The sequence below is a fragment of the Neophocaena asiaeorientalis genome, unplaced genomic scaffold (assembly GCF_003031525.2).
Source record: "Neophocaena asiaeorientalis asiaeorientalis breed wild unplaced genomic scaffold, Neophocaena_asiaeorientalis_V1.1 scaffold365, whole genome shotgun sequence".
Lineage (NCBI taxonomy): Eukaryota > Metazoa > Chordata > Mammalia > Artiodactyla > Phocoenidae > Neophocaena > Neophocaena asiaeorientalis.
Window position 1 is genome coordinate 670,573 of NW_020172773.1, and position 18,651 is coordinate 689,223.

An 18,651-nucleotide genomic window follows, 5' to 3' on the forward strand; every position below is an offset into this window, starting at 1 on the left:
AAAAAAAAAAAAAAAAAAGGATACTGTTCATATTGAGTAACATTATTTCATAAATACTTTAGTGGTTCTAGTGTTGAACTTCATTAAGGTCAGTTAGAGCCCTACAAATATAGCCATGTGCCCAGAAATTATCTTTAAGCTGTTTCTAAAAACAAAATAGAAAGTAAATGAAAGGCATGTGCCAGTGATTGGTATCTTATTCCATGAGTAGGGCTGCAAAAAGTTTTAATTTTTCCCCAACCTCCTTTTTTACTGGGATATGTCTTCTGTTTCACATGGTCCACTATCTGCATCATAGCAGCAAATTTTCTGGAATATGCAAAGGGGACACTGTTTTTGGGAGCCCACTGGTAAACTGCTACCAGTAGGGAGGAAGATCTTACTTCTTCTTCCATAAGGCTTCCTCCCTCTATGGCTATACTACAGGGATATATATATACACACATATATGTATATCTATATATGTGTGTGTGTGTGTGTGTGTGTGTGTGTGTGTGTGTGTGTACATACAGGTATGGACCTTCTTCTCATCTTGGTTGACTGTGGAAAAGGAAGAAAGTTATAGAAGGGGAGAGGCAATTGTATTTCCACCGTTAGCAGCAGACATGGGTGAGAAATAATGAAGACGGTGAAACATGGAAAATGGAGGAGCCATGAGATCAAATGTGGTCTATCTGACAATTTTGCCTAGAGCTAGCTTCTATCCTTTCATGCATTAGGAGCAAAAATGTAAAATCTTGGGAGCCAAACATGACTTAATATTTATGTAAGCTTTAGAGTTTACAAAGGATTTTTACACACAGTATCTCTCTTGGGCTGGGCAGTAACCTAAATTACAGATAAGGACCCTGAAGCTCAAACTCAGTGAGACTCAGGTCTCATAGGGCAGTACAGGCATTTGAACTCAGATTGTTTGAACTAGAACTTATGTTCTTTGTACTACATGACAATTTATTTTAAAAATAAATGCTTATTAGTGTAGTCCAACTACAGCAAAAATTATTAATGTTAACTTCATTTAATTCTCCCCTCTTTCATTTCTCCTTTCTGCCCTCTATATTTAAGGCTTCTATATCCCAAGAGTAGTAACATTTTAGCAAGTGCTGACCTCAAATTGAAAGAGGGAGAGTAAGAGAGAGACAGAGGCAGACAGAGAAGAGGAAGAGGAAGAGAAGAGGAACTTTTCTGTGAAACACTTAGAAATATGTAAGAAAACTTTTTCAATTACACGTAGGTTTTTAATTTTTATTTTAAAAAAATATTTTCTAGGGTGTAAAACCCACGTTTTATTCTTAGCCTTGCCATGAGTCATTCTCTGCCCTTGGACACCTCACTTAACACATTATAACCTAGTAAGGTTTTCCTTTTTTTCAAAACTAAATTGTGTTTAGAAAGAGAAAATTTTAGTTTTCCTCATTGTGCTGTTCCTCTGTTTTCTTAAAGCACTTGAGATCCTGGGTGTCCTGCTGTGACTTGTTCAAGCATAATTTGTAACAGAAATAAGATTGAAAGTTTTTTGGACTTAGAGGGAAGATCTCTTCAAAAGCCATCTTTCAAGTTGGAGTATGGCTAACCTATCATTTTCTTGTCTATTGCCTTGCATTAGGTCATCCTACAGCAAGGTAATAGGGAAAACATCCGCTCGCTGCCCAGGCCCCAGTGAGGCTGTGATGCTGTCTTACTATGCCGCAGAGGGCTTGACTACCAACATTTTTTTTGTTTTTGTTTTTTTTTGCGGTACGCGGGCCTCTCACTGTTGTGGCCTCTCCCGTTGCGGAGCACAGGCTCCAGACGCGCAGGCTCAGCGGCCATGGCTCACGGGCCCAGCCGCTCCGCGGCATGGGGGATCTTCCCGGACCGGGGCACGAACCCGCGTCCCCTGCATCGGCAGGCGGACTCTCAACCACTGCACCACCAGGGAAGCCCTGAGTACCAACATTTTAACCTGATTTTTGTTTCATGAGTGGGAATAGGATTAAATTTTGTTTTTCATTTTTAAGGTTATTTAATCATTTAGGACCCTGCTATGGTTATTTTCCTACTCATGTCCCATGTCTTTTATGACTAGCCCACTCATTTTCCCCCTCACATCTTTAGGGATGTCTGCACTTAGAAAATTAGGCACTCACAGTTGTGAAAACTAAGATTGTAAAGGTTGATCATTAAATTTGATTTTCCTAAAACTTCTTTATAATTCCGTGTAAACTTTGAAAGTCAGTCATCACTGATTTTTATTCATTTTTGATTTTAATTGATGTTTTTTGTTTGGATACCAATTTTTCATACATTTGAGTACCCCAAAAAAAGTTTATTTTGTTGGAATACAAAAAAAGATTCATTAATACATTGGGTAGGTTAGACTTCAGATGGTCGTAGGTTAAAAGTAGACTTATAGATGAAAGTTTTCATTTATTTCTGTATAAGTTAGTGTTTCAGATGGTTTTTTGATTGACATCTGTATGCTAGGTACACTTTGGCTGGTGTAAGTATTCTATAAAACCAATTCCTGCTTTTGAGGTACTAATAATCTAGCTGAAGAAATATTATATTTACATTAAATATCAGTGGGAGTTGAAAGCAATACTCATATAAGAGCTGCCACAAAATAGTATGTGCTTAACTGTCAAATGACTGATATAGGTAACAAAATGTCACTGTATGGGCTTGGAAGAAGAGAAGGCGTAGATAGAAGAGATGGAACAAACCAGATCTTGAAGGATTATGAGACTATTTGTTAGGAGGCTAGAAATAGGGAAAGCTAAGCATGTAAAATAACTTGAATAAAGATAAGGGAGTGGCAAGGAATAAACCAGTTAAAGGACAAATTGTTTCCTAGCGGGGGAGAGGAAATAAGGTTGATCAAGTAGGATAGATCAGGGGAACAGAAGAGAGGTTAGAAATAAAGAGCTAAAGAAAGCTTTATGGAAGAGAAATTGCATGATGAAAATATCATGTAAGCAGGAAAGATAGTTTAAAGGCATACACATAAAATAGGTAGAAGAGATTCGTGGAGGGCAGTTCAGTCGAGTGACATAGTAATAAGGACTCAAGGAAAGATATGTCAATAATAGTGGTAAATGATTTATATAAATCCAAATTTTTCTGTTAAAACTTATGTACTTTTGTAATTGTGGTAGGCAGCTTATAAAATAGCCCCCAATGACTTCTGCCTTCTATTCCTTGTGTAATCCCCTCCTTTGAGTGTGGGCTGAATTTAATGACTCTCTTCTAAAGAGCAGATTATGACCTAAGTAATGGGATGCCACTTCTGAGATTAGGTTACGAAGCAATTGTGGCTTCCATCTCATCCTTGCTTGCTCCATCTCTGGTTTGCTCTGAGGGAAGCCTGCTGTCAGGTTGTGGAGAAGCCCATGGGGCAAGGGACTGATGACCTAGGCTACCAGCCAACAGAGGCCTCAGTGAGTGAGTGAGCTTGGAAGCATATCATCCTCCAGCCCAGCCCTGAAATAACTGAAGCTCCAGCCATCACCTTGATGGCAGCCTTGTGAGAGACCCTGAGCCAGAGACACCCAGCTAACATCCCAATCCCATGTTGAATTCTTGACCCACAGAAACTGTGAGATAAGAAATGTTTGTTGTTTCAAGCCACCCAGTTTTGGGATAAGTTGTTGCACAGTAAGAGATAACTAATAAATCATTAAAGAATTTTATGTTCTTCTACCTCTACTAGCACAGTTGACTGAAAACTATGAAGGACTCTCCCACAATAATAGAGCAAAATTCAAGCTAAAATATACATTTTTTAATGTACTACTTGAATCACTAACATTACAGAAAATAAGAGATACTTCTAAGGACAAAATAAACTAAAACCTATGCATGGAAATCTTCCCCTAAGATAAATATCGACTTATTTCTGGCACTAGGAGACCAAGACTGGGTTTCGCTGCAAGACAGGAGACCAGAAAAAATCCTTAAATGGGATTCATGAGGCTCCAGAGCAATAGTGCCCCTGAGAAGTTTACCCAATTCAAGCCTTTAGGATAATCCTTCCCAAAAGTTAGGTTAAAAAAATATGAACTCACAAAGAAAATAAAACCAATAGCAAACAAAAGGCAATAAGCAACTTGATGTGGAAGGAGCATCAAGATGTAGATCTTCAAGGACTTCAGTGATTGGAATTGTCAGATAAAGTGTACAAGTTAAATGTTTATGGAACTTGCAAAGAAAAAATGGAATATAAATTGAGAAAACAATAAGTAATCATTAAAAACTTCCTGTTATTCTAAAAAAGAACTTTTAAAATGTAATTATTGAAATTAAAAAGTTAAAAAAATCCAAAATGATAGAGGTTATATGATGAAAATGAATAGCTCCTTTTTTCTCTTTCCTCACCTAATTGCTAGAAAGAATAGACTGTATCTGTTGATTCCCCACCATTAAAGATGAAGAACTCAGTTCACTTGGTCTGCACTTTCTCTTCTCCCTTTGCTCCATCTGCATATTTCTGGTAGTCGTGATTTTCCTTTTAGGTCTTATTAAAGATTCATTTACCATCTTAGTCTTTATCATCTGCCAATGTTAGACAGCACTGCTTGCATTTTCAGAATGTAAACTTAGGGAATTAGTGCCCTTATATATTCCTTCATCTTTCCATGTTCTCTCCAATTCTCAATTGCCTATTACTACATCTTTATATTTTTGTTGTCAAGGGTATTATTACTCACCTTCTGTTCCATTACTGTATATCAGTCTTCCTTGCTATGCTTATAGGTGGTATCTAAAAACAGAAACAATAGCCAACATATATAAAATCAAATTTATGTAAATATACACCATAAAACAAAAGTGAAATTTAATCTTTTAAAAGAAGATGGTGTGCTCCTACTTTACAAAACCTGTGTTGCTCAGAAAGAAACATAGCTAACAGACATGGTGGAGGTTGGAAGAGGGAGAGTGGGAGAGTACATATAATGCATTATGATTACTGTATTTCATTCATTTGAAGATGAACTTTTTGTTTTTAACATTTGAACACTTCTAAGTTTGGAATGCACCTTATAATTATTGTTGGCCAGGCAGTGGTCAGTGATCTAGTAGTAATTGCCTACTTATATGAAAACTTGATCACAGTTGCTCATAATATCATCATTTCAATTGAATGATTCACAATGTTGGTACTACACACATTGAGTTTAATTGCTATTTAAAATATCATCAGGAAGAGTACATTATGATTCAGGAATAATACAGAGTTATTGTGTACATATAGAGATGGGAAACAGCAGTGGATATGTGCTAAAATGCGTATATAAATAAAACTTGAAAAATTAATACAATAAGTATAAAATAAAAATTCTAAATAATAAGAAATTATTGTGGCATAGCTTAATAGGAAATTTTCTTAGTGGTTATAAGATAGTGGTACATCTACTAATCATTTAATTGATGGCTTTTTAAAGTCAATGAAATATGATATTAAAATGTGTATGATCTTTCAGTAAAGTCTTTCACTAAGATCGTCAGCTTCCTTAATGTAGTATTTGTTATAGGGAATCACTTTCTTCTTGATGTTTATATAGAACCTTTTAACAGTCTGATCTAATTTGGTTTTCAGGCCTCTATGGTAGAAGCAGCAGCTGTTTCACCCCTCCAGTCCTCATGTACATTACCCCTTTCTAAAGGAACAGTGTTTTTTGGCTGAACACATTTCCAATCTCCCTTACAGCTATGACAACGTGAGTAGGTTCTGCCCATGTGATGCAAACAGAAGTTATATATGCAGCTTCTGGCTTGGACATCTAGAATAAAAATAACTTCCTCCACTTCTCTATCCTTACATTCTTCTTGCTCTCCCTCCTCCCTGAGGTTGGAGTGTGGAGCCATCTTTGACAATAAATCCAAGGACAAAAAAAACAAGGATGCAAAATAAGAAGAAAAAAAAAATCCCTAATGCCCCTGAGTCATCCTACTAGCATTGGACTATCTTTGCTTATCCATATATGAGAAAACATAATTTTTTATTTTGTTTAAGTCAACATATTTTAAAAGACAATAAGATCGCTATGTTAACATGAGGTCGGTTCACAAGAGTTTGGAGGATTCACCTTAAAGAACAGATGAGATATACCAAAGTCTAACTTGACCTTTTTAATAACTTTTTCTGGAGTTACTGAGAATTAATCCAAAAATTAAATTACCTGGTAAATATTATTAAACTCTAATTTTGCATATTAGGAAATATGAAAATCATAATTCCATGTGTGAATATAGAGACCCAAGAATCACAGGGTGTGGGAAAAGCTGAAAGGTACCTGTATTAGTTAAGGTAAATGCTAGATACTACAGTAGATTCACCCTGAAAGCTCAGAGACTTAATAATTGTTTAATTCCTTGCTCATGTCAAAATACAATGTATGCCAGTGGGCTGAGGACTCATGTCTTCTAAGTCCTGCCAGTCATTTCTGTTCAGTAGGGGAAAGGAAAAAGGAGTGAGGATCACACATGAGAAGTTCTAGTGGAAACGTCACTCATCATTTCTGCTCATATTACCTTGATCAGAACTCAGAAACGTGGTGTTAGCAGTCAGAGCCCCATCAGATAGAAAGAAACTGCTTTAAGGATCTAAAATAAAGAATTTGTTACAAGAAATTTAATGCAGAAAATGACACAGATGATAACAAAGCTGAGTAGCCAAACAAGGGACACTAAACTAGCCTCAGGGATTAGCAATAACAGGAAACTGTTAGCCCCTCTCATTGGAGGAGGCAGTGTTACCAGAATCTACATCATGTTGCTTTTGGGAAGCTGAAATCACGGTGGCACTGTCTGGTGGGAGCTGGAGCCATGAAAGTTTTACCCTTCCTCCTACGCCCTGATATTCCTCCAGTACCTCTCATTTGCCAAATCCAGCTTCAAGCTACTACTGCAAGCCTGGGAAAGACAGGCTGCAGGGGTCGGTGCCCTGAAATGCAGAGCTGATAAGGGAAAGGGCTGAAGGATCTGGGAGAAAATATGTCACAGATGGACACGATGACCCAGCCTTACTACAGGGAGGCTAGAGAATATAGTCCCTGTGCCCAGAGGAGAATACTGATGTTGATGAGCCAGGAAAACCCAAATTAAAGGGAGAGGTTGAGGACTTCTAAAGTCAGTTGATGAATCCTTAATAAAAGGTACCAAATCACTGTTGATAGTTTTTATAAAAAAGCTTCTTAATATATGACTTAGCCTGCCAAAATTAGCAGAGTTTAAAGTCTCATACATTTTAAATAAATTTAGTGTATTTGTTATAAACTTAACAATTTTGCAGAAAATACCAGGCTATCAAAAATAAAAAAGGTATGTTTGATTTGAATTAATTGTGCTAAGAATTCATTTTGTAGTGAGTGCAGTAAGAGAAGTCTAGAAATATTCATTTCTCTAATCTTAGTATATTACAGTGTCTTAGATTTTGTATTCTATAGCTAAAATCTTATTGGTTGTTTATTTTCAGCTAGCAAAAGCTTTTGTTAATATTTGTTAGAGAACACAAGAAGGGAATGTCTTCAGTCTCTTGCCTGGATAGTCAATGCAACAATTTTTTAAAGTATATAAATGGCAGATATATTCTTCCCTTCTCTGACTATTGCTTTCTCTGACTCTATATCACTCTCATTTGACTTTTCCACCTTATCTACACAACTACTGCATTTTTATTTAACAATTATTGGTATCAATAACTGGTCTGCAACAAGGGATTGTTTCTAGTTGAGAAGACCAGAGGACTCTTACAATCTAGTAAATTGGTCACCTTGGAGAAAAAAGAATTTGAGTTTCAAAATAACAAGGAATTAGATTAGAGATGATTAGCCAGCTACACAAATAAGAATTTTTGTTCTAAAAGTTGAGTTTCCTATATTAGCAATATACATTAACATGGTGAATTTGAGGTGGACATATTAAAAGGTCTACTCCAAGGAAGAAATAGTGCTTAAGAAGTAATTATTAAAAAAACAGAAGTCTTTGATGTCATAAACAAGGATATTTGTTTTGATTTGACTACAGCTGTTTGAAATCTCAGTTTTATGTGTCATTTTAGGAAACTTGCATGTCTTTTTCCAGTTTGCTAGAGGTAGGCAAGTTAAAACACTTTGAAAATAATAATGTATCACTGTGCACTTTCAGCCTATTTCACCAAATGCACTAAAAAGCATAACAAATAGTAATTCATTTTAACTCACATGGTCTCTGTTTCATTTGAAGCTAGAAGATGCCATGATGGTTTTAGTACTGCACTTCTGACTCCTTGATTTAAATCATAAATATTACTCTCCTCATTTTATAGCTATAGGATCTGGACCAAGTAAGGTCGTACTAATGGAAATTCAGAACAAGGATGGCAAGTAGTTTCATCTCACTATAATGGTAGTGGCTGTCTCAGGTACTGTGGTAAGAAAGATTCTGAGGCCATACCTGGCTCAGAAGGATAGAGCATGGTGATTGATACTGATGTCTTCTGTAAGCATGGGAAGGGAAGAGATGTGCCGTTCCTGTTTCAATAGCTGAGATATCTAAATTTCTGTTCGAAGTGGAAAATAAGATTAAGTTGGAGCAGATTTCCAGTGGGTAGTACTATATAGATAATTTTCAAATTAATCCAGAAATTATTTATTGAATGTGAAGACAACAGAGTTCTTTCCACTTGCCAGCTGGGTATAAAAGCTTTTCCTTCTTCCCCTACTGCTTCACAAATGACTCTTCCAAAGATTAACCATAGGTGAGAAGGTACAATTTACAAGCCATGAGGGAGTGCTGTTCAGTCACAAGTGCATGAGTGTCTGTATGTCTGTTGACAGGACCAATAAAGAATGTATTGGATTGCTACTCTGTGTGTTTTCTCCTTTTGTTTTCTAAGAAATCAACAGAAATTGATACTCAAAGAAGAATTCTGTTTGCATGTTTTGCAAAGAGTCATTATATAAAATATATGATGAAAAAGGAAATGGACATAATGGAAAAAGTGGAAGTTAAAAATTTGAATGCTGGCAAGTATGTGGTTTTAAAACTTTCAGAGAGCTGAAATTACCTTTTACCCCACTGTCTTAGTGTGGGGCTGATAACTTCCTAATTTTAGGATAACTGCCCTTTCTAAGTATTTATTGAATAAATAATGTGTTTCAGCCACTAGGAATGATAGAACATTCACTAATTCTATATGTTTGCTGAGCCTATTTTTTATTTTATTGTAGTACTGGAGATAAGAATGTGAAAACAGTTGGGGTGTAAGCAAACAGCAATCAAAGACAGTTTTAGGATATTCTAATTGAAAGCCTTTTATTCAGTGGTCATTTTACTTTCTCTTTCTTTTACAAGAATTATAGTAATCTTTCCAGAGAAACAATTTTTTATTTATTTATTTTTCTTTTTTCTATTGTTGTATAATTATTGTACAATCAAATGCACGTATCTTAATTGTTTGGCTCAACTATTTTGACAATTGGGTTCACCACTGTAACCACCACTCTAAGTATAGAACATTTTCATCACTTATAGAAAATTTCCAAATGCATTTTCCCAGTCAACTCTATTCCCATCCTCCTTTTCCTGGTCAGTCATTTTCTGATGTCATTATCTATAGTTAGTTTTGCCTTCTGGCATTTCTTATAAATGTAGATATTCAATGTGTACCCTTTTGTGTCTGGCTTCTTTTGCCCAATATGATTTTAAGATTCATCCATGTTGTTATATGTATCAGTAGTATATTATTTTTTATTTCTGAGTAGTATTTCATTATGACTACACCAGTGTTTGTTTAATCATTTTCCTGTTGGTTTGTTTCCAGTTTTGGGCCATTTATGAGCAAGGTGGCTATCATAATTCTTACAGAAATATTTTGGTGGTCATATATTTTTATTTCTCTTAGCTAATACTTTAGGAGTGAAATTTCTGGATCATAGGGTATATATATATATTATAAAAAGTGCAAAACAGTTCCCCAAAATGATGGTATCATTTTATGTACCTATTAACAAAGAATGAGAGTTCCAGTTTCTCCCCATATTTGACAACATTTAATGATGTTGTTTTTTTGTTTGTTTTGTTTTGTTTTTAATTTAGCCATTGTGAAAGCTGTAAAATGGCATTCTGTTGTGGTTTGGAGTGCTTTTACATGTACTTATTGGCCACGTATTTAACTCATTTTTAAAATATCTGTTCAAGCCTTTTCTCCATTTAAGAAAACTGGGTTTCTCATCTGTTTATTGACTTTCCTTTTCTCATTCCATTGACCTGGCACCTTGATGGAACATCATTTTATTCTATATTTATAGGTCTATGTCTCGACTCTCTATTCTGTTCCATTGATCTGTTTGTTCTTATGCTAATAAAACACCCCCACTCTCTAGATTATTGCAGTTCATTAGTGAGTCTTGAAGTCAGGTAGTGTAAGTTCTCCAAATTTGTGTCTTTTTCCCAAGATGGTTGTGACTATATTTAGAGTCATTGCATTTCCACATATATTTTTAGAATCAGCTTGTCAATTTTTTTGTTGTTGTTGTTGTATTCGGGCCTCTCACTGTTGTGGCCTCTCCCGTTGCGGAGCACAGGCTCCGGACGCGCAGGCTCAGCGGCCATGGCTCACGGGCCCAGCTGCTCCACGGCATGTGGGATCTTCCCGGACCGGGACACGAACCTGTGTCCCCTGCATCGGCAGGCGGACTCTCAACCACTGCGCCACCAGGGAAGCCCTCAGCTTGTCAATTTTTAAACCAAATCCTGCTGTAATCATGATATGAGATCTTGTTGAATTGGTAGGTCAATTTGGGGAGAATTGCTATCTTAAAAAATTGTCTTAACAGTGCACAAACTTGGCATATCTTTCCATTTATTTAGGTGTTCTTTACTTTCTTTTAGCAAAGCTTTGCAGTTTTTTTTTTTTTTTTTTTTTTTCGGTACCCAAGGCGGACTCCCAACCACTGCGCCACCAGGGAAGCCCCTGCAGTTTTATCCTAGATGTTTTACACACCTTTTATTAAATTGATTCCCAGATTATTTAATGTTTATTGATGCTATTAAAATTGAATTTTCTAAATTAAATTAAATCTATTTTCTTTGCTAGCATTAAAAAAAATAGATCTTTGCATATTGACCTTGTAACCTGCAACTTTGCTTAATTCATTTATTAGTTCTAGTAGATTCCATATAGTTTTCTATGTACATAATCATATCATCTACAAGTAATAAGTTTTCTAATCTTTGTGCCTTTTATTTTCTTTCTTGCCTAATTATTGACTAGGTACTCCAGTCACTGTTTACTAGAAGTGTTGAAAGTGGATATCTTTGCCTTATTCCCAAACTTAGGAGAAAAATATGCAATATTTAATCATTAATTATGATGGTAACTGTAGATTTTTTAAAGAGATGTACTTTACTGACTTGAGGAAGTTTTCTTCCATTCTTAGTTCATTGAAAGTTTTTTCATGAAGATGTGGAAAATTTGGTCAAATACTTTTTATGTACCTACTGAAATGATCATTTTACCATTATGAAATTTATCTATTTTAGTCTTATTCTTTTTCGTGAAATCTATTTACATTAATATAGTCACTTCAACTTTCTCATGCTTAGTATTAGCATAGTGTATTTTCCCACCCTTTCACTTTTAACCTACTTGTGTCTTTGTTTTCAAGGTGTGTTTCTTTTAAACATCATAGAGTTTGGTTCTGAATTTTTTATCTAGCCTGACACTCTGTTTATAGTTAGTTCACTACAATTAATGTAATTATTGGTGAGTTAAATATATCATCTTAATTTTGTTTTCTGTTTCCTGTTTCCTGCCTTATTTTGGGTACATTGTATATTTTTTAGTATTCCATTTTATCTCATGCATTTATTTTTAGCTATATATAAGTCTTTGTATTATTTTACATGTTTTCTCTAGACATTATACTAGGTATCACTAAGTTGGCACACTTTGCTATAGCACACATTATAAGTGATATTGTATTGTTTCATTTACCTTACATCAATAAAATTTCCTTTACCCTCCTTCTACCCTTTGTACTCTTTTTGCTTTATATTGTTATTTATTCCACAGCCCCATGATACATTGTTTTAATTTGTGTTTTATGCAGCCCATATTCTTTTAAATAAATTCAGAAAGAAATATAAACCATATGCATTTATATTTATATAAATTTTACATTTATATGTATATAAATTTAGAACACTTTTTTTTTCACAAACATACTTTCTTTTATGCTCTTCATTTTCCCCTGTGTTTCAGAATTCTATCTGGTATCACACTTATACTAGAAAGGGACTGCTGCACTACGGTCAGCTTTTGTCTGACTGAGAATATGTTTATTTTGCCTTCAATTTTGATGGATATTTTAGCTGTATATCTAATTCTGAGTTCACAGTACTGCCCCCCTCCCCCCAGCACCTTATAGATATTATTTCCTTTTCTTCTAGCTGCCATTATTTGTGCTGAGAAGTCAACTATTATTCATATTATTATTCTACTCTACATAATGTATCTGTGATACTGCGATTTGTAATAAGAAATATGTATTTGGTCTTCATCGTCATTCCTGGCACAGAGCTCCTAAAACTAAAACCCTTGGAATTTCCTAAGTGATGAGAACAAGAGTGATTAAGGTATCTTTTGTTATTCCTAACATGCCTCTTTCAACCTGAGTTTATGCTAATGAGGTGACCTTTGGAAAGCCCCTGAGGATGGGGAGTTGTTGCTAGGAGGAACCAACCATGTGATTAGAGGGTTGGAACTTTCAGCTCCACTCCTGACCTCCAGGGAGAGGAGAGAGGTTTGAGAGTGACTTAATCACCAGCAGCCAATTATTTGATCAATTACGCTTGTGTAATGAAGCTTCCATAAAAACCCAAAGGAAAGGGTTTGGAGAATTTCTAGGTTGGTTAACACATGGCAGTGTTGGGAGGGTAATGTGCCCAGAGATCTGGAAGCTCCATACCCTTTCCCCCATACCTTGCCCTATACATCTCTTCCATGTGGCTGTTCCTGAGTTATATCCTTTTATAATAAACTGATAATCTAGTAAGTTTTGAGAATGTGAAATTTATGACCAGTTGGTCAAAAGTGTAAGGTCAGATCTTAACAAACGGCACCGCGAAACAGAGGAAAGCTTCCAGTGAGCTTTATTAGGGAGCGCTCCCGGGCGAGGTTCACTGGTTCACTGGTCCGAGAGAAAGGGGCCAGAGAAGTCGCACCCGGGCGAAGGTTGGGCAAGATTTTATAGGGGAAGAAGGGAAAGGGGTGTGGTGAATCTGGGAGGGCACAGAGTATTCCTTATTTGGTGGTCTTTTCGGGTATCCTGGGGAACCGTTAGTCCCGCCCCTCGAAAGGCGGGAAGGCTGGGCCGGGTTCAAAGTCCCCAGGTCAGTTCCTGGAACTGGGTGGTCCGGAATGTCTCCAGGGCAGTTTCTGGAACCGGGTGGTCCGGAGAATTTCAGTCTGATGCAACCTGTGAATCTGATTGTGTTCCCCTGTCTCGGCCCAGTTGGCCTTACATCCCGACATCTTTGGTGTAATGGGGCGGCGTTCTGATCTCTGGCTACTTCATGCTGAATGGGGGCGTTGAAAGGGGAGTCAGGCGACCAGAGGTCCGAGGCTTAGGGGAGACCAGTGGGGGGTTCTGTAGGAAGCAAGGTGTAAGGACCGAGGAGCATTTGGTTTGTGGCCACCCGAGAGACTTCCTCCATGCGCCTGCGAAGGAACCTAAGAAAACAGGGAGCAAACGTGAGCAAGATACAGATGAGAATTAAGGGGCTTAAGATTGGTGTTAGCCAGGTATAGAGGGTGGACCGCCACCAATCGGGGATTGGGGAGGCGGACTGTTGGTGTTTGCGTTGGAGTTCTTCTCTTAAGCGATGGAGGGCTTTTACGTTGTCTTCGACGAGTCCTGTTTCATTGATGTAATAGCAGCATTCCTCCTGTAGGAAGAGGCAGGTACCTCCTTTGTCGGCCGTCAGGAGATCCAGGGCTCGTCGATTTTGGAGGGCAACTCGGGCTACTGAGGTGATTTGGCGCTGAAAGGAGTTGATGGAGGCGGCAGAAGCCTCGATGGCTAGCTGGAGTTTCTGTTCTAGGTCACGGGATGTTGAGACACAGTGTGTTAGGGCTCCTCCCCCGATGCCTGGAGCGACCAGGGAGGAGGTGAGAGAGGTGCCTGCGACCCCAGGAAGAAAGATAGCTCTTTTTCGTCGGGATTAGCGAGGAAAATTCGGCTTGGCTATACAGTGTGAGTTGTGGGACGAGAGTAATGGGGATACATGGGAAGGGGGAGGAAGAATTGATCTCTTTTGTGAGGGAACCATTGCACCACAAAAACATGCCTGGTGGTGCTTCAACTGATGTGTTTACCGTGAGGGATGAGTTGCAAAGAAACCCAGTATCGGCTAGATTTGGGCGGCTGCCGTAACAGATGGTGAGATTTTTTGAATCAAGGAGGCTGGAGGGAAGCCGGGTTCAGGTGAGGGGAGAGATCAAGAGAAATAGCTAGGTTTTCAATGAATAGTAGGTGGAACTCCTGGATGCGGGAGGGGCCCAGGAGGGAGAGAGAGTTGTGGCCTAGGAGGTCGACCAGCCGGTGGGAGGAAAACACTGTTAGTGGGTGGGCCAGAGTCAGTTTGAGTGTTTGTTTGGTCAGTTCGGCTGCCGCTGCTAGGGCCCCGAAGGCATGGTTGCCATCCCCGAATGATTGGGTCTAGCTGTTTGGAGAGGTAAGCCACGGGGCGGTACGAAGGCCCTACAGGCTGGGCAAGGAGTCCAGTGGCTATTACGGCCCGTTCATCCACAAAAAGATGAAAAGGTCGGTTTGGGTTGGGCAGAGAAAGGGGAGGAGAAGATATCAGAGCATTACGGAGGGTGAGAAAGGCCTGTCGAACGGCGGAAGGAGCGGTGAGGGGTCCTTGAGGGGTTTCTTTAGCGGTTAGATATAAGGGTTTAGCGAGGAGAGCAAAGTTAGGGATCCAAGTGTCGGAAAAATCCTATAAGGCCCAAAAAGGAGAGAATTTGTTCCGCTGTTTCCGGAGGCTGGAGTTCACGGAAACGTGTCCACCAGAAATGAGATGGACTTACCCGCTACCTGTGGCGTTACCCTGGGCTCGGCGAGGGTGATGGGGGTCTTCGAGTCCGGGCGCCGTCAGTCGTCAGCCAACCCCAGCAGTTCGAGTGGTAATGCCATTGGGTCGGCCTGCCCCCCGCGTGGAGACGCTGAGGGAGGGCCAGTCGTAGGGCAGTCACTCTTCCAGTGGCCCGTTAGCCCGCGCTGGGACAGGGCTTAGAAGGAGGTTGGGGATTGGGACATTGGCGAGCCCAGAGGCCTTCTTTTCCGCATTTGAAGCAGGCCCCCGGCGGGGTTGCCTTTTTCGGACCCCGTGGATGCTGTGATCCATGGGCGATGGCCGGCCTTAGGGTGGCTACAAGAGCTTGGGTTTGGAGGGCCACCTTCTAGTGCATCCGAGCCTGTCGGCTGGATTCTGCCAAATCCTCACGGCCATTGTAGACTTTAAAGGCCATCTTTACCAGATCTCGAATAGGGGTTTGAGGGCCGTCTTCTGTCCGTTTTAATTTTTTTCAGATGTCCAGGGCTGATTGGGTGATAAAATGGGTGGCTAGGACCGCTGCCCCTGCCGGGGTGTTGGGGTCCAGCCGGGTGTAGAGAGTTAAGGCCTCTCTGTAAGGTGATTGAGAAAGATAGCTGGATTTTCGTTAGGTTCTTGGGTTATCTCTTTTAGTTTTTCAAAATTGACCACCTTATGAGCGGCAGCCTGCATGCCAGCCAGGAGGCATTGGATCATGAGGTCGCGTTTACGGCGGCCATCTTGGCCATCCTGATAAGTCCAGCCTGGATCGGTGCCAGGTACGGCAGTCGCTCCGACAGGCATGGAGTTGTTGGTAAGGTGAACCTGATCTGCATGGTTTCGGGCAGCAGTTTGAATTCTTTCCCTCTCGTCAGGGGTCAGAGTAGAAGATAGGATCACAAAGGTATCGTGCCAGGTTAGATGGTAAGCTTGAGAGAGGTAGCGAAATTCTTTGATGTAGCGGGAAGAGTCGGCAGAAAAGGAGCCTAATCGCTTTTCTATTTGAGAGAGATCTTGGAGGGAAAAGGGAACATGAACTCTAACTAATCCTTCCGCTCCTGCTACCTCCCTCATAGGGCAGAGGAGATTTGGATCTTGGGAGTCGTGAGAGCGTGTATGTGCACTAATTGGCGAAGCAAGGGGCGTGGGAGGAGAAACCGTCGAGGGAGGCGGGGGAACGGTTGGAGGGGCTGGAGCGGGTTCGGAAGGAGGAGGGACCGCCTCAGGGTAGGGTGGACGTTGGAGAGGAGCTCTGGAGCGGGGAGAGGCGAGAGATTCGGGTGGGTCGGCTAGTGGAGAGGCATCCAAGGGGATTGAAGTTTTGGATGGAGATGTTTGTTTGGCAAGGAAGATTTGAGAGGTAGAACAATTGACGCAAAGGGAGGGGCGGGAGCGCAAATACCAAAAAACCTGGACATAGGGGACCTCAGACCATTTGCCCGTCCTGCGGCAGTAATTATCTAGATCACGGAGGATGTTAAAATCGAAAGTCCCTTCAGGATTGATTGTCTAGAGGATATTGTAGCCAGGCCACAGTGGAATAGAAAGTAAGCCGTCGGCGACGGACATCTTGGGAGAAGCCGAGGGCTGTAAAATTGGCTAGGAGACACCCCAGGGGCGTCTTAGGATCTGGTTTCGATTGTGAGTTTCCCATGACCCCCAGTCTGTCCCTGAGTGAATGGAGAGGGAGAGAGGCGTCCCTGGTCTCAGCCTCCAATTCACGGCAGGTTGGAGGGCGGTCAGGCGATTGGGACGTCTCCACAGTTGCCCGAGGCCCGGAGAGAGGACGGAGGAATCCCTGACGCAGCCGCGATTAAGGACAGAGAGTCCGGTGGGCAGGGACTCTGAGGGTCGGAGGGAACAAGGGAGGGGGACTTACGCCGTTTTCTGCCGGATCGGGTGGATGAGTAGAGGTTCCCTGGTTGTCTCCTGGCGGAGGGGAGGAGCGGCCCGCGCAGTAACCCGTGGGGCTTGGTACCCCTCCCGGGTTTCGGCACCAAATGTAAGGTCGGATCTTAACAAATGGCACCGCGAAACAGAGGAAAGCTTCCAGTGAGCTTTATTAGGGAGCTCTCCCGGGCGAGGTTCACTGGTTCACTGGTCTGAGAGAAAGGGGCCAGAGAAGTCGCGCTCGGGCGAGAGTTGGGCAAGATTTTATAGGGGAAGAAGGGAAAGGGGTGTGGTCAATCTGGGAGGGCACAGAGTATTCCTTATTTGGTGGTCTTTTCGGGTATCCTGGGGAACCGTTAGTCCCGCCCCTCGAAAGGCGGGAAGGCTGGGCCGGGTTCAAAGTCCCCAGGTCAGTTCCTGGAACTGGGTGGTCCGGAATGTCTCCAGGGCAGTTTCTGGAACCGGGTGGTCCGGAGAATTTCAGTCTGATGCAACCTGTGAATCTGATTGTGTTCCCCTGCCTCGGGCCAGTTGGCCTTACAAAAAGCAGAGGTGATTACCTGGATTTGAGATTGATGTCTGAAGTGGAGGTGAGGGTTCAGTCTTGCAGGACTGAGACCTTAACCTGTGGGATCTGATGATAACCCCAGGTGGACAGTGTCAGAACTGAAGGAAATTGTAGGACATCCAGCTCATGTCACAGAATTGCTTGGTGTGGGAAACACCTCCCCCATTTTGTCCCCAGAAGTGTTCTGGAAGTATAGTATGAGACGAGAGGAGAAACTCAGGGGCATATTTTGCCTTTATGGTGTCCTTGTTTTCTAGATGCTTTAAGACATGCCCTTCGTCTATGGTTTTCAAAGACAAACTTGATTATGATGTGCCTCGAGTTTTATTTCGGTTTTTGGTATGTATCTTGCTTATAATTCACCGAGTCCCTTGAATGCATAGTTTGATATTTTTTCATCAGTTTTGAAAAATTAACAGCCATTATCTCTTCGAGTAGTTTGCCCCATTCTTTCTTTCATCTTTTTTGGGCAGCCTAATTACATATGTATTACACTGCTTGATACTATCCCTCATATTTTAGATATTCTGTTCGTTTTAATTCCTATTTCAATTCCTATTTTTACTTTTTTTTTTCTCTTTGTTTCTGTTAGGAAGCTTTTTATTGATCTGCTTTCAGTACTGATACTGCCCTCTGCTGTGTCCAGTCTATTAAGTCCATATTTTACCACAATTTTGACATATAACGTTTCTATTTAGATCTCTTATGTCTTTGCTGAAACTTAACATTTCTTCATGCTTATTTATCCACCATTTTAACTATATTCTTTAACTTTTTAAAAAATCATGGTCATTTTAAATTCCTGGTTTGATTACTCTAACATTTGAGCTCTCTCTAGATCTACTACTATTCACTATTTCTTCTCTTGTCCATTGGTCATATATTTTGCTTTTTTTGTTGTCTTATAACCTTTCATTTTTTGCCACGTATTTTGTATAAAAGGAAGAAGGAACTGAAGTAAATAATATTTGCTTTTAGAAAGGGGCACTTTTAAATTAGGCCACTGGAGCAGGGACTGAGTCTATATGATCTAGTTAAGCTGGGTTTGACTTATTTCAACATTAGCTTATTTTTGTTTCCCACTGTCTTCAAACGTTTTGAAGATTGGAATCAGGACTTTTCCTTCTGCT